Source organism: Cherax quadricarinatus, chromosome 2, assembly GCF_038502225.1.
Source record: "Cherax quadricarinatus isolate ZL_2023a chromosome 2, ASM3850222v1, whole genome shotgun sequence".
Taxonomy (NCBI): domain Eukaryota; kingdom Metazoa; phylum Arthropoda; class Malacostraca; order Decapoda; family Parastacidae; genus Cherax; species Cherax quadricarinatus.
This window is the reverse complement of record NC_091293.1, coordinates 67,680,176-67,692,496: the sequence shown is the minus strand read 5'-3', so window position 1 is coordinate 67,692,496 and position 12,321 is coordinate 67,680,176.

The following is a 12,321-nucleotide window of genomic DNA, read 5'->3' as shown; positions in this document are numbered from 1 at the left end:
ATGATCAGAGATTATTTTAAAGGCTGTGGTCATCATGCTATTCTGTATTATATATATGGGAAAAATTATTGCAGAAGGAAAAAATATTCAACTTGAAATGTTCTTAAAAATACAAAACATGTCATTTAACACTTCTTTAATGGCTGTCCGTATCTGTAATACTCTCTGTGCGTGTAGGTCAGCATAATGTGTGTTGTGGTTTTTTGGGCAACTGTAGTGGAAGTTTAGGTAGCAGTGAGTTATGGGAAATGTTGGGTGCACAAGAGTAGTTGGTGCTCACTTTACCTAACCCATAAAACTTGAAAGGCAAATCTTTCATCAACATTGAATTCCTCTGATATGTAGCCATTTTCATTATATTTCAAGAATATAAAATGCAGCATGTTTTGGAACAAGAGGACAATATGGCTTGTGACGCAAAACTTCTATATACTAACCCTGTCAGTTTCCTATCTCACCACTGCTAGAGGCTACCCTGTTTTCTACATTGCTGTCCTACTGTAAAAGAAAACTTTCAACATTTGTGTGTGTTTCCAGCATCTTAAGTTATTTTCAGAAAAATAGAATGCTGCATGCCATGGCATGAGAAGTGAAATGTGTGTATCTCTGAGCACCTATGAATTAAATGTTGCATTAATGATATAGGTTCTCTCATAGCATGGTAAGTACCCTCCCAGCTCTCATATTTATAAGACATGTTTCTATTACAGTTATAGGTAAAAAGATTATACGTAAAGGTAGTTTAAAAGACAGGAGTGAAGTCCTTCACTGGTACTATGTTTTGCCCATGCGTGGGCTTGATCAGGTACTTAAATATGAGATACAACAGCTTAAATAATCATTCAGAGTTTGTTGTGTGCAACAGGTTTAAGATTAAGAGATGCTCTGCATGTGGTCTACCAGCCTATATCACATCTCCTTTGCTCTAAACAATGTGATCCATAAAAGCTGCTAAAGTTAACCACACTATTTTTTATTTTTGATGGTGTTTGTAAATTTTATTGTAGACAACTCTAGACATCAACTGTACATTTAACCTTATCATTCACCTGGAACAGTAGCTTGGCTTTTTCCTATGCCATTTGGTGTGAGTTGGAGTTGTGGTGTTGCACACATGCATTTTTGATGTTCTCTTTTCTATTGGCATATTTGCTCTACTGTAAATAAATAGGTAAACTCCTAGCTGTCTCCCTGATGTAGGCTGTCCCATCCCCTGCTGGGAATCCCATAACATCTGTGTCCTTGGATCCAGGTACAGTATAAAGGTCTCCATGTAGTCACGTATGGTCTTAGTGGTAACCACTGTAACGGCGATGTTGGGTTTTTGTAAAATAGGGTTGTGTTCACTGTGGTCCCTGTTGGCAATATATACCTAGATACAGTGTTGTGGTTCCTGGCATTGCAGTGTATCATGTCTGCTTTTCATTTGCATTGGAAGATCATGTTGTGAGAAAACCTGAGGTTGGAGAAAGCACTCTCTATGTAATCTTGTTATTCCTTCAGGAATTCTTCTGAATGCCCACAAAAAAAACAGATAGTCATCCCTCTCTTTGCTTTTAGATCGTAGTGGGAGAAGTTAATTGTCTTAGTGGGTTTCTGGTATAGTTTTCATTTCATATCTAGCTGTCTGGTGATAGAACATCTATGAAAGGAAAAGTGCTATTAACTTCCTCCTCCAAGGTAAATTGTATGGAAAGTTCTACCTAGTTTATCTCTTTTGGAAATGCTGCAAATTGAATTGCTTTGGTACACTGATCATTTCATCAACATATCTTAGCAGAGTAGTGTTGGATAATGCTATTGAAGCAGTCTCATTCCATGTGTTTTAGGTTCAAATTGGCAAGCACAGCACTTAAATGTAATCATATTACTATGCCAACCTTCTGCCTAGAAATGTGCATTTCCATACAAGAAGAAATTGAAATTGATTCATGACTCTGTTGTCAGTGAAGTCAAGGGTAGGTAGGGTGAAATTCTGGTTGCTTGCAAGGGTAGTTCAAGGATCTGTATACTGATCTATACTAGAGGGGTTTTAGGGGTGGCTGTATGGATGGAAGGGAAAGCTAGGAAACTTGTTTTGAAGCATCAGCTTTATTATTATTATTATTATTATTATTATTATTATTATTATTATTATTTTTATTATTATTTTTATTATTATTATTATTATTGTGATGAATGGTTTGAAAAACCGACAGCATCATGGGATCTTCTTACTTGTCGGTTTTTCAAACCATTCATCACAACTGTCAGACACTGCAGCATCATGGGATCTTCTTATTATTATTATTACTGTTTTTATTGGGAGGGTGAAGCTCCAAGCTTCCCCCTTCCCTTGGCAGTGCCAGTGGTTGCTGGTGTCACGATTCTATAAAAAATTGATTATCTGGTTGACGGGTATTTATGTAAATAGGAAAGTGACATCTAGGTTTGCCATCATTATATTTTTGACAAAAGCATTTTTAGGTATAACAGTGAGGTTGCCAAGAGTGCTGGAAATGGGATTGGATCATGGTTTCTAGCACTGATGAGAGACCTGATCTGCACACCCACCAACTTGTGCAGTGTGCTACCAATTCCTGAGAAAATGGGCCTTAAGGATACATTAGGTTTGTGGATTCTAGGTAGTCTGTAAGTGTATAGCATTAGTTTTTAGCCTTGTTCAAAACTTGACAATATTTTCCTAACTATACTCAAGAAAGCTTTGACTTCCTTCTCATCTGTATATTGTGTGGTAAGTGTTGGTTTCATCCAGTAACCTCCTCAATCTTTCTGCTGCATACTGCAGAAACCAGGGTACCCATTTTGCTTCTTTTGTTTAGTTATAGTTACTCTGGTGTTGGGTCCCTCCCTGACTGTTTTAGTGCCTCAATATATTTTGGAAACAAAGTTATTACCAAGACACCATTTTCAACATCACAAGATACGTTGCAATGCCAGGAACCAGAACAACAATGTCAGGAGGTTTATACTACCAACAGAACCATAGATAATACAGTATCTCTTATCTTACAAAAATTCAACATCGATGTCACAGTAGTTTCCACCATACATGATTTTATGGTGACCTCTGTACCATACACTGGCCCAAAGGTGTATGGTTAGGGAGGCAGCTATAAGTTTACCTATTCTTTTGCAGGAGCACAAATATGTATGCCATTAAAACAGAGAATATCAATAATTCTTGAGTGCAACACTGCAACTCCCACTTACACAAAATAGTGTGAGACAAAGCCAAGCCACTGTTCCAGCAGAATGATAAGGTTAAATGCAGATTGCTGAAGTTGTCTACAATAAAACACAAACAAACAATATAGTAGGATGCTAACTTTGGCAACTACTATAGCTCACATTGTTTTAAATGTAAGAAGAACCTGATATGGGCTAGTACATCATATGAGCATATATTAAAATGGAAGCATCTGACCCTTACACACTGGATAATTACTGAAGCTGTTGTATCATATATTTGATATATAGTACTTTATAATGCCACTCATGGCTCAAACACTGTACCAATAAATGACTTCACTTCTGTTAGTGCATTTTTCACCATTTGTAACCTTGATGCTTCCAGTTTTCAAGAAAATTCATCTAATTTCTCATTTTTGTATTCGCTGAACATTGATGCATATAGTCACTGCTTGTAGGAACAGTGATCACCAGAGTAGTGCTTATAGGAGCAGGGATCACCAGGGTAGTGCTTGTAGGACCAGTGATCATGTGGGTAGTGCTTATAGGAGCAGTGATCACCAGGGTAGTGCTTGTAGGAGCAGTGATCACCAGGGTACTGCTTGGAGGAGTAGTGTTCACCAGGGTAATGCTTGTAGGACCAGTAATCACCAGGGTAGTGCTTATAGGAGCAGTGATCACCAGGGTAGTGCTTGTAAGAGCAGTGATCACTTGGGTTGTGTTTGTAGGAGCAGTGATCACCAGGGTAGTGCTTGTAGGACAGTGATCACCAGGGTAGTGCTTGTAGGACAGTGATCACCAGGGTAGTGCTTGTAGGAGCAGTGATCACCAGGGTAGTGCTTGTAGGAGCAGTGATCACTTGGTTGTGCTTATAAAGTGATCATCTGGGTTGTGCTTGTAGCAGTGACCAGGATAGTGCTTGTAGGAGCAGTGATCATCTGGGTAGTGCTTATAGGAGCAGTGATCACCTGGGTTGTGCTTATAGGAGCAGTGATCACCTGGGTTGTGCTTATAGGAGCAGTGATCACCTGGGTTGTGCTTATAGGAGCACTGATCACCAGGGTAGTGCTTGTAGGAGCAGTGATCACCTGGGTAGTGCTTACAGGAGCAGTGATCACCTGGGTTGTGCTTATAGGAGCAGTGATCACCTGGGTTGTGCTTATAGGAGCAGTGATCACCTGGGTTGTGCTTATAGGAGCAGTGATCACCTGGGTTGTGCTTATAGGAGCAGTGATCACCAGGGTAGTGCTTGTAGGAGCAGTGATCACCAGGGTAGTGCTTACAGGAGCAGTGATCACCTGGGTTGTGCTTATAGGAGCAGTGATCACCTGGGTTGTGCTTATAGGAGCATTGATCACCAGAGTAGTGCTTACAGGAGCAGTGATCACCTGGGTTGTACTTGTAGGAGCTGTAGGATTTTGGGTGAGATTAGTAAATTAAATTGAAAGAAAAAATAAAGATCACTGTTGGTCTGGTGTACCCATCTTTGGTGATGACAGCTCAAAACACCTGAAGCCTCTCTCAGGGTTTTCCCTCGACTTTACTGTCCTAGTACCCACCATGGCCGAAAGGAAGGCGATTACAACTGGGGTTAATACATACCTTGCTGTCGTATATGATTCCAACATATCAGGTATATCACCTGGAGGTGATATACCTGAGATAAGTAATTCTCCTTTGAGCACAAGTGCTAGAAATTTTTCATTCCATGAATAATTATGTACTGTGAATAATTATTGCCAGAGGTCGACAGAGAAGTGGACTAAACAATCAGATGAATATTGAACTATCGTGTAAATGATATAACAAGGGATAAGGATATGAATGGGCAATGATATAGTGAACTGAAATTGTGGATAAGAGTAATCTTAATTAATCGCAAGTGATAGTGTACAATATATGGTGTAATTATATGGGAACAAATTGCACAAACGCCACATGCACTCCTACCCTCTTTCCACAGATCCCCACCTCCCAGCCCCCTCCTTGCACCCCCACACTCCTTCCACAGATCCCCACTACCCAGCCCACAACCCAGCCCCCTACTCGCACCCCCACACTCCTTCCACAGATCCCCACTACCCAGCCCACAACCCAGCCCCCTACTCGCACCCCCACCCTCTTTCCACGGAACCCCACCTCGCACCCCTACCCACTTTCCATGGATGCCCACCTCCTAGCATCCCCCCTCCCAGCCCACCCATAACAACCCACCACATACACCGGCCCACGAAGTTAACATGGCCAGAAATATGGTCTGTTGTATAATGAAAAAAAATTGGGGGAGAAATTTAGGGGCATTGATTATGAAATATGTGGTAAATCATCCCATATACTATCATGTACAAAGCTTCGTGCAACCATGAGAAATGACCAAAAACAAGAAAGTCGATTCTGCATTTGCCCCAGTGAGATGGAAAGCTGGTCGGGCATAAGAGAGGTACTGAAAAATGGAAACCTAGAAACGTAAGAAAGTTCCTAAGAGCTTCCCAGATAGTATATACAAAGAGTGGAAAACAAGGGGCAAGGAACAAGAAAATGAGGAAAGCACAAATAAAAGTAAAAAACAATGAATGGAAATAAGAGTGGAATATGCCATTCAGAGCAAGTCAGAAAAGAACAAAACATGGGTACATAACATAGAGAAAAGGGAAAGGGAGGAAGAGAGAGCTGGAGCAGACACAAACGAAAGTAATAAAGGGAAGAAATATGCCTAGGTGAAAGAGAAAAAGAGAATTCAAATCAGGTGGCAGAACTTGGGAAAGAGAGAAAATCAGTAAATATAGGCAGTCAGAACATTTGCAGATACTATGCAAAAGGTATGTGCCTGTAAGGCAGAGCTTACTGGAGTAAAGACAACAGAAAATGTGCCAACATGTTGAGAAAGGAAAAGTGTCACTCTGACAAAGAGTGCAGCAGGTACTTCCACCCAGTGATGGTCAAAGCTTCAACACAGTTCAGAGAATGTTATGACCTGAGCTGCCCAGACCATCATGTAAAAGGAACATGGTGCTACAGAGAAAGGGAAAATGAACAACAATCTTTTTTTTACACAGAGGAACGATCGGACCAAAGAAAGAGTCAAACAGGAAATGGTACAGGGGGCACAGATGGGCAGCAAAATGGGACATGCCAAACCAGGCATCAGCCCATCAGGGTCGAATAAACAAATGCAAAGTCAGTACTGGAGAGCCCAGGGGCCATACCAGGTAGTACATCAACAGTGGTACTAACAAAACACAAAGCAAAAAAGCATCCCAAATGGTAATTCTTGCTTCATATTTACAAACATTCAGGGTCTGAAATCAAATAAAAACAACAAAATTTTGTTGGTGGGCTCCTATTAGAAGCGAATGCCATGTTTGGAGCATTAACAGAAACACACACAAGGGATGTTTTGGATGGAGATTTCTTCAAGGGGGGTTCCTTGGCATGGTGAAGAGGCTCTTGGTCTGAGGAATTAGACCTGTTGGTCTCCTTCCTCAGACTGAGCCTAATTATCCCCCAATCCCCCCTTCCCTATCCCATCCTCCCTTTTTCCTTTCCTCCTCCTCCCCTCCCCCATCCCTCCCTTATTCCCTTCCTCTTTTTGGCCTTTGGGATTCTTCCCACAGGCCTACTAGTTCCTGGGTAGGGGAAAGGGTACCGGGGTCAATCCCATTCTGTTGAGGTTCTTGGCGGTGGTGTAGTTTGCCTTGGAATCTGGATCGCTGGGGATATCCTGTTCCCTCTCCGGTCTTCCGGGGGTGGCTTTGGGTGTCTTTCAGGTGATGGGTGTATCTCTGGAGGCCGCCTTTCGGATTCCGGGGGTGGTGGCCAAAGGAGGTATGCTTTGTGGCGGATATCCGACCACCCTCTCTTTTGTCCACCAAGGTAGCTCGGCAAATGTGAGGTTGCTATCCTGGATTGCTGGTTTACTGGCATGAAGGGTAGGGTATGGCACGGGTTCCATGCTGCATCTGCGCTACTTGCGGTGTTGAGGTCCTCTTGGGTGCAGAGGGTGATTTCCGGTCCTTTCATTCCTCCTAGGAACTATTCCTCCCTGTTCCCCTTTTTCTTTTTTTTCTTTTTATTTTCTTTTCTTCTTTCTTTTTTTTTTTCTTAAAAACAAAAAGAAAGAAGTAACCTAACCATGGAAGCCCTAGTCTATGAACCTACTACCCCCAGGCCCCTTATTGATACCGCACCCCGTTCTGACCCCGCCTCGTTTTTTGACCACTCTTTGGACACTCCTGATGGCCCTGTACCTCTTGCTGGTGCTGTTTCATCACCAGCTTCAGGTACCAGGGTCTCCACTGACTCCTCCGATTTGTCTGACCTCCGCCCTCCTTTGACTATGCTTCCGGCCTCTCCCTCTATGGTGTGGCAATTTTCGAATCGCCAGCCCATTCCACGTCGGCCCAACTCTGGTCCCACTTCTAAATGCCAACGACAATCTCCTGATGATGTTACTTCATTACCTTCCCATTCTACTCGGAAAAGACCGACACGTCCTGCACTCCCTCTCCACGCTCAGTTTCAGACCACACAATGGACTAAATTCTTTACTTTATGACCGACTTCTTCTATTGCCTATCTTTCCAACCATAGTATTGGCAAAGCACTCTTACGCCATGTTGGTAGAGATATTTCATTTCGTGCTCTCAAGAGCGGTATGCACATCATCACTGTCCAGAATGCTACCCAAGCTCATGATCTTTCTCTCCTTTCACATATCGATACTATTCCTCTCACTATTGAAAAACATCATTCCCTCAGTTCTTGTAGTGGTACTGTCATTCTGCCCCATACCATAGTCCAACAGAATTTCCAGACATGTGGCAATGACATTCTTGAGCAGCTGGAACTCCAGGATCTCCCAATCCTCAAAGTAGACACTTATGTCCTTTCTGCCCATGGGCAGAGACAATACCCTTGCAATGTGGCTCGATTAACTTTCGACAGCCGTGAACTCCCGTCCTCTGTTTCTGTCGCAGGACATCAGTTACAAGTTCGAAAGGTGATCCCTACACCACAACAGTGTAGAAATTGCTGGCGATTTGGTCACCCAGCGAAATATTGCAGATCTATAGGTGAATGCCCAGTCTGTGGTGCCGACGACCATTCTAATACATCTTGCAGTCGACCTCCCTCTTGCCTTAATTGTCATGAGGCTCACCCTTCGTACTCTCACCGTTGCCAGGTCTACTTAAATGAGCGTGAAATCTGTTGCCTCAAAGAAGCAGAAGGTCTCCCTTATGCTATGGCAGTTTCTCGTCTCTGCCTCCAAGGGAGACTACCCCGTGTTTCTTATTCTCGTGTTTCAAAATGTCCCCCCACTTCTGGGGTCCCATCTTCTGCAGCCTCCTCTGTTGTTACCCCTCCTATAGTCACTCCTGTATCAAATTCTTTTGCTGTCCTGGTCTCAGATGTCCCTACTTCAACACCTCAGTCTGTTCTGACATCTTCGAGTTCTCACAAGTCCCGGTATCGACAAGATCTCGTACAACACCTTCTACCAGTCGCCGCTCTACTTCTCAGAAGTCCAAAAAATTCCCTTTGCTCAAATCTTCCTTGCCCCCTCCTTCCCTTCTTCTGCCCCCACATTTTACTTTTCCAGTCTCTGTACCTGGTTCTTTCCCTCTCACTGGTTCTATTACATGTGTGGAGGTTCACCCCCTCCTCGTTCTGTGCCTCCCTCCCCTGTCCCCTCCCAAGTCTCTCCCTCGTCTGCTACCTCCCAGGTTTCTGCCTCTTCTGTCCCCTCCCACACTTCTCCAGTTCCCAACATGCTTTTGTCCCCCCCCCCTACTTTAGTACAGTCCATTACTGTCTCAATCTTTACTCACCCTCCTCCTTCTATCTCCAATATTGTCTCCCATACAAAGTCTTTGAATTCAGAAACACTTGGCGCTATTTCAGAATATACATGTATTGCAGAGACTAAACCTTCAATGGACACTGATCCACCTCCTATTCCTTTTCGTCTCTCTCCTCCATCTCCTCAACTTCATTCTTCGCAATGCTCCATTCCTTCGCTGCTTGAACGTCTTCCGATGCCACCGCACGTAGACTTTTCTAACCCCTCTAGTCCGTAGGTGCCCTTACCTACGGATTCCTGGTATTTTCCTCATTGCCAATCATGACCTATTTACAGTGGAATATCTGCTGCCTCAGGGGTAATTGGGGTGAGCTTCAGATGTTGCTTTCCAGGTTTTTCCCTGTTGGTGTTTGCTTACAAAAACCAAAATTACACTCAGCTGTTTTCCAACCTATCTCAGGCTATAATTTATTGTATTCTTCGGATCCTTTCTCAGATGGGACCTTTAATGAAAGTGCCCTTTTTCTATGCAATGATATTCCGTACTGTCAACTATTTGTCCATACCTCGCTGCATTACACTGCAGCCCGTATCCACTTGAATAAGTGGTTTACAATATGTTCTTTATATCTCTCTCCTCGGGCATTTTCTATCCCAGATTTTGCCTTTCTTGTTTCATCCTTACCACCACCACTTCTGTTACTTGGCGATTTTAATGCCCACCATTTCCTCTGGGGGGTCTCATTGTGACTCACATGACATTCAGTTGGAGGCTTTTCTCGCCTCTCATCCCCTCCATGTTTTAAATACGGGTACTCCCACCCATTTTGATCATCGTACTCATACTCTCTCTTGCATCGATCTATCAGTCTGCTCTTCCTCCGCTGCACTAGACTTCGCCTGGTCTGTTCTACTGACTTACATGACAGCGATCACTTTCCAATCATTCTTCTCCTTCATATTCACCACCTTTCCATAGCCCTTGCTGGCAATTTGATCTGGCAAATTGGGACCTTTACTCGCAACTCACTGCTTTTAGTGAGGTTCCTTCTTTGTCCTCCATTGATGAGCTCCTACACCTCTTCTCGACATCAGTTTTAACCGCAGCTTCTCATTCTATATCCCAAACCTCAGGCAGGCATTCTCGGAAGTGCATGCCCTGGTGGTCTCCTTTCTTGTGCTCCTGTAGTACGTTTGAAATGCACTGCATGGGGCAGGTACCAGTACAATGGAACCAATGAGAGACCTCTCAATTTTAAGCAGAAGTTCTACGGGTCGCCGGTGTTGATATAGCAAACCCTCTTGATGTTGCCATTGAAACTGGCACTCATCTGGTCCGTATTTCCTGGGGGCTCCATCTATGCCCCCTCATTTCTTTCCTCAAAGTCTGCCAGAGAGTTAGTACCCTTGGACTTTTCTTCTCTCAGAGAAGAACAGTATAATGCGCCTTTTACACTTAGGAACTGGAGGCAACATTCTCAGCTTGCCGATCATCGGCAGCTGGGCCTGATGACATTGATATTCGGATGTTACAACATTTACATCAGTCAGCCCTTACAGTCCTCTTACACCTCTTCAATCTTATTTAGTCACAAGGAGTTCTTTCCCAGCTGTGGAAATCTGCCATTGTTCTCCCTTTCCACAAACCAGGTACTACGGGACATGATGCCTCCCACTATTGTCCCATTGCTCTTATTAGTGCAGTTTGCAAAGTGATGGAACGTCTGGTAAATCGACGTTTAATGTGGTATTTAGAGACACACAACAGTCTCTCCACAAGTCAATATGGCTTTCGTAAGGGCCGATCTACCATAGACCCCTTACTACGTTGGATACGTATGTTCGTAATGCCTTTGCGAAAAACCACTCAGTCATTGCCATATTTTTTGACCTTAAGAAGGCATATGACAACTTGGAGGTATAATATTTTGGCCCAAGCCCACTCCTTAGGCCTCCGAGGCAATCTACCATCCTTCCTTAAGAACTTTTTAACTGACAGACATTTCCGTGTTTGAGTTAATAATGTGCTCTCCCCGGACTTTGTCCAAGCTGAAGGTGTCCCCCAGGGATGTATTCTGAGCACAACACTTTTCTCCTTGTTATAAATGATTTGGCCTCTGTTCTTCCATCCAATATTTGGTCATCACTCTATGTTGATGACTTCGCTATTGCTTGTGCAGGCGAGGACTGTCACCTCATTACAGTTTCTCTCCAGCATGTGGTGGACCGTGTTTCCAATTGGGCCACCACGCATGGGTTTAAATTTTCTAGTACCAAAACTCACCAAATTACTTTCACTAGACGCTCTGTCATCTCTGATCATCCTTTGTACCTCTATGGCTCCCGTATCCCTGAATGTGATACAGTCAGGTTTCTAGGCCTTCTCTTTGACTGTAGGTTATCCTGGAAACCTCACATTACCTCTCTGAAGGCAACTTGTCACAGCCAGCTGAACCTTCTTAAAACCCTTGCTCATCTTTCATGGGGAACTGATCGTCAAACTCTCCTTCGCCTACATTCAGCCCTCATTTTATGGAAACTCGATTATGGTGACCAGATCTATTCAGCAGCCTCTCCTGCTACTCTCTCTAGCCTTAACCCCATCTGTCACCAAGGATTACGTTTATGCCTTGGTGCTTTTCGCTCTTCCCCTGTTGAGAGCCTCTATGCAGAAGCGAATGTTCCATCCTTGTCTGATCGCTGTGATGCCCATTGCCTTCGCTACTATGTATGCTCTCACGATCTCCGCAATCCTTTCATTTATAGAATGGTCACCGATATTGGTAGACATTCTTTATTTGTTCACTGCTCGTTTGCTCTGTCCCTTCTCTCTTCGCCTGCATTCACTCTTGTCTTCCCTTCAGTTACCACCTTTATATGTTCATGTAGCATCTCACTTTTCCCTACCCCCCTGGGAAGTTCCAGCTGTTCAGGTCTATTCTTTCTCACTCCCTTGCTCGAAAGCCCAACTGCCTACGGTGGCTTCCCGCTCTCTTTTTCTTGACCACTTCCACTCTCATTCTCATGCCATCACAGTGTACACAGATGGCTCTAAGTCTTCTGACGGCGTCAGATTCGCAGCAGTGTTTCCGGACAGCATCTTGCGAGGGCATTTACTATCTTTGGCTAGCATTTTTACTGCTAAATTGTATGCCATTCTTGCAGCACTTATTTATATCACATCTATGCCTGTGTCATCATTTGTAGTTGTTTCAGACTCCCTTAGTGCTCTACAGGCTATACAGAAATTTGATACACCTCAGCCCCTAGTTCTCCATATCCAACTTTGGCTATGCCGTATCACTACCAAGCATAAAGATATTGTTTTT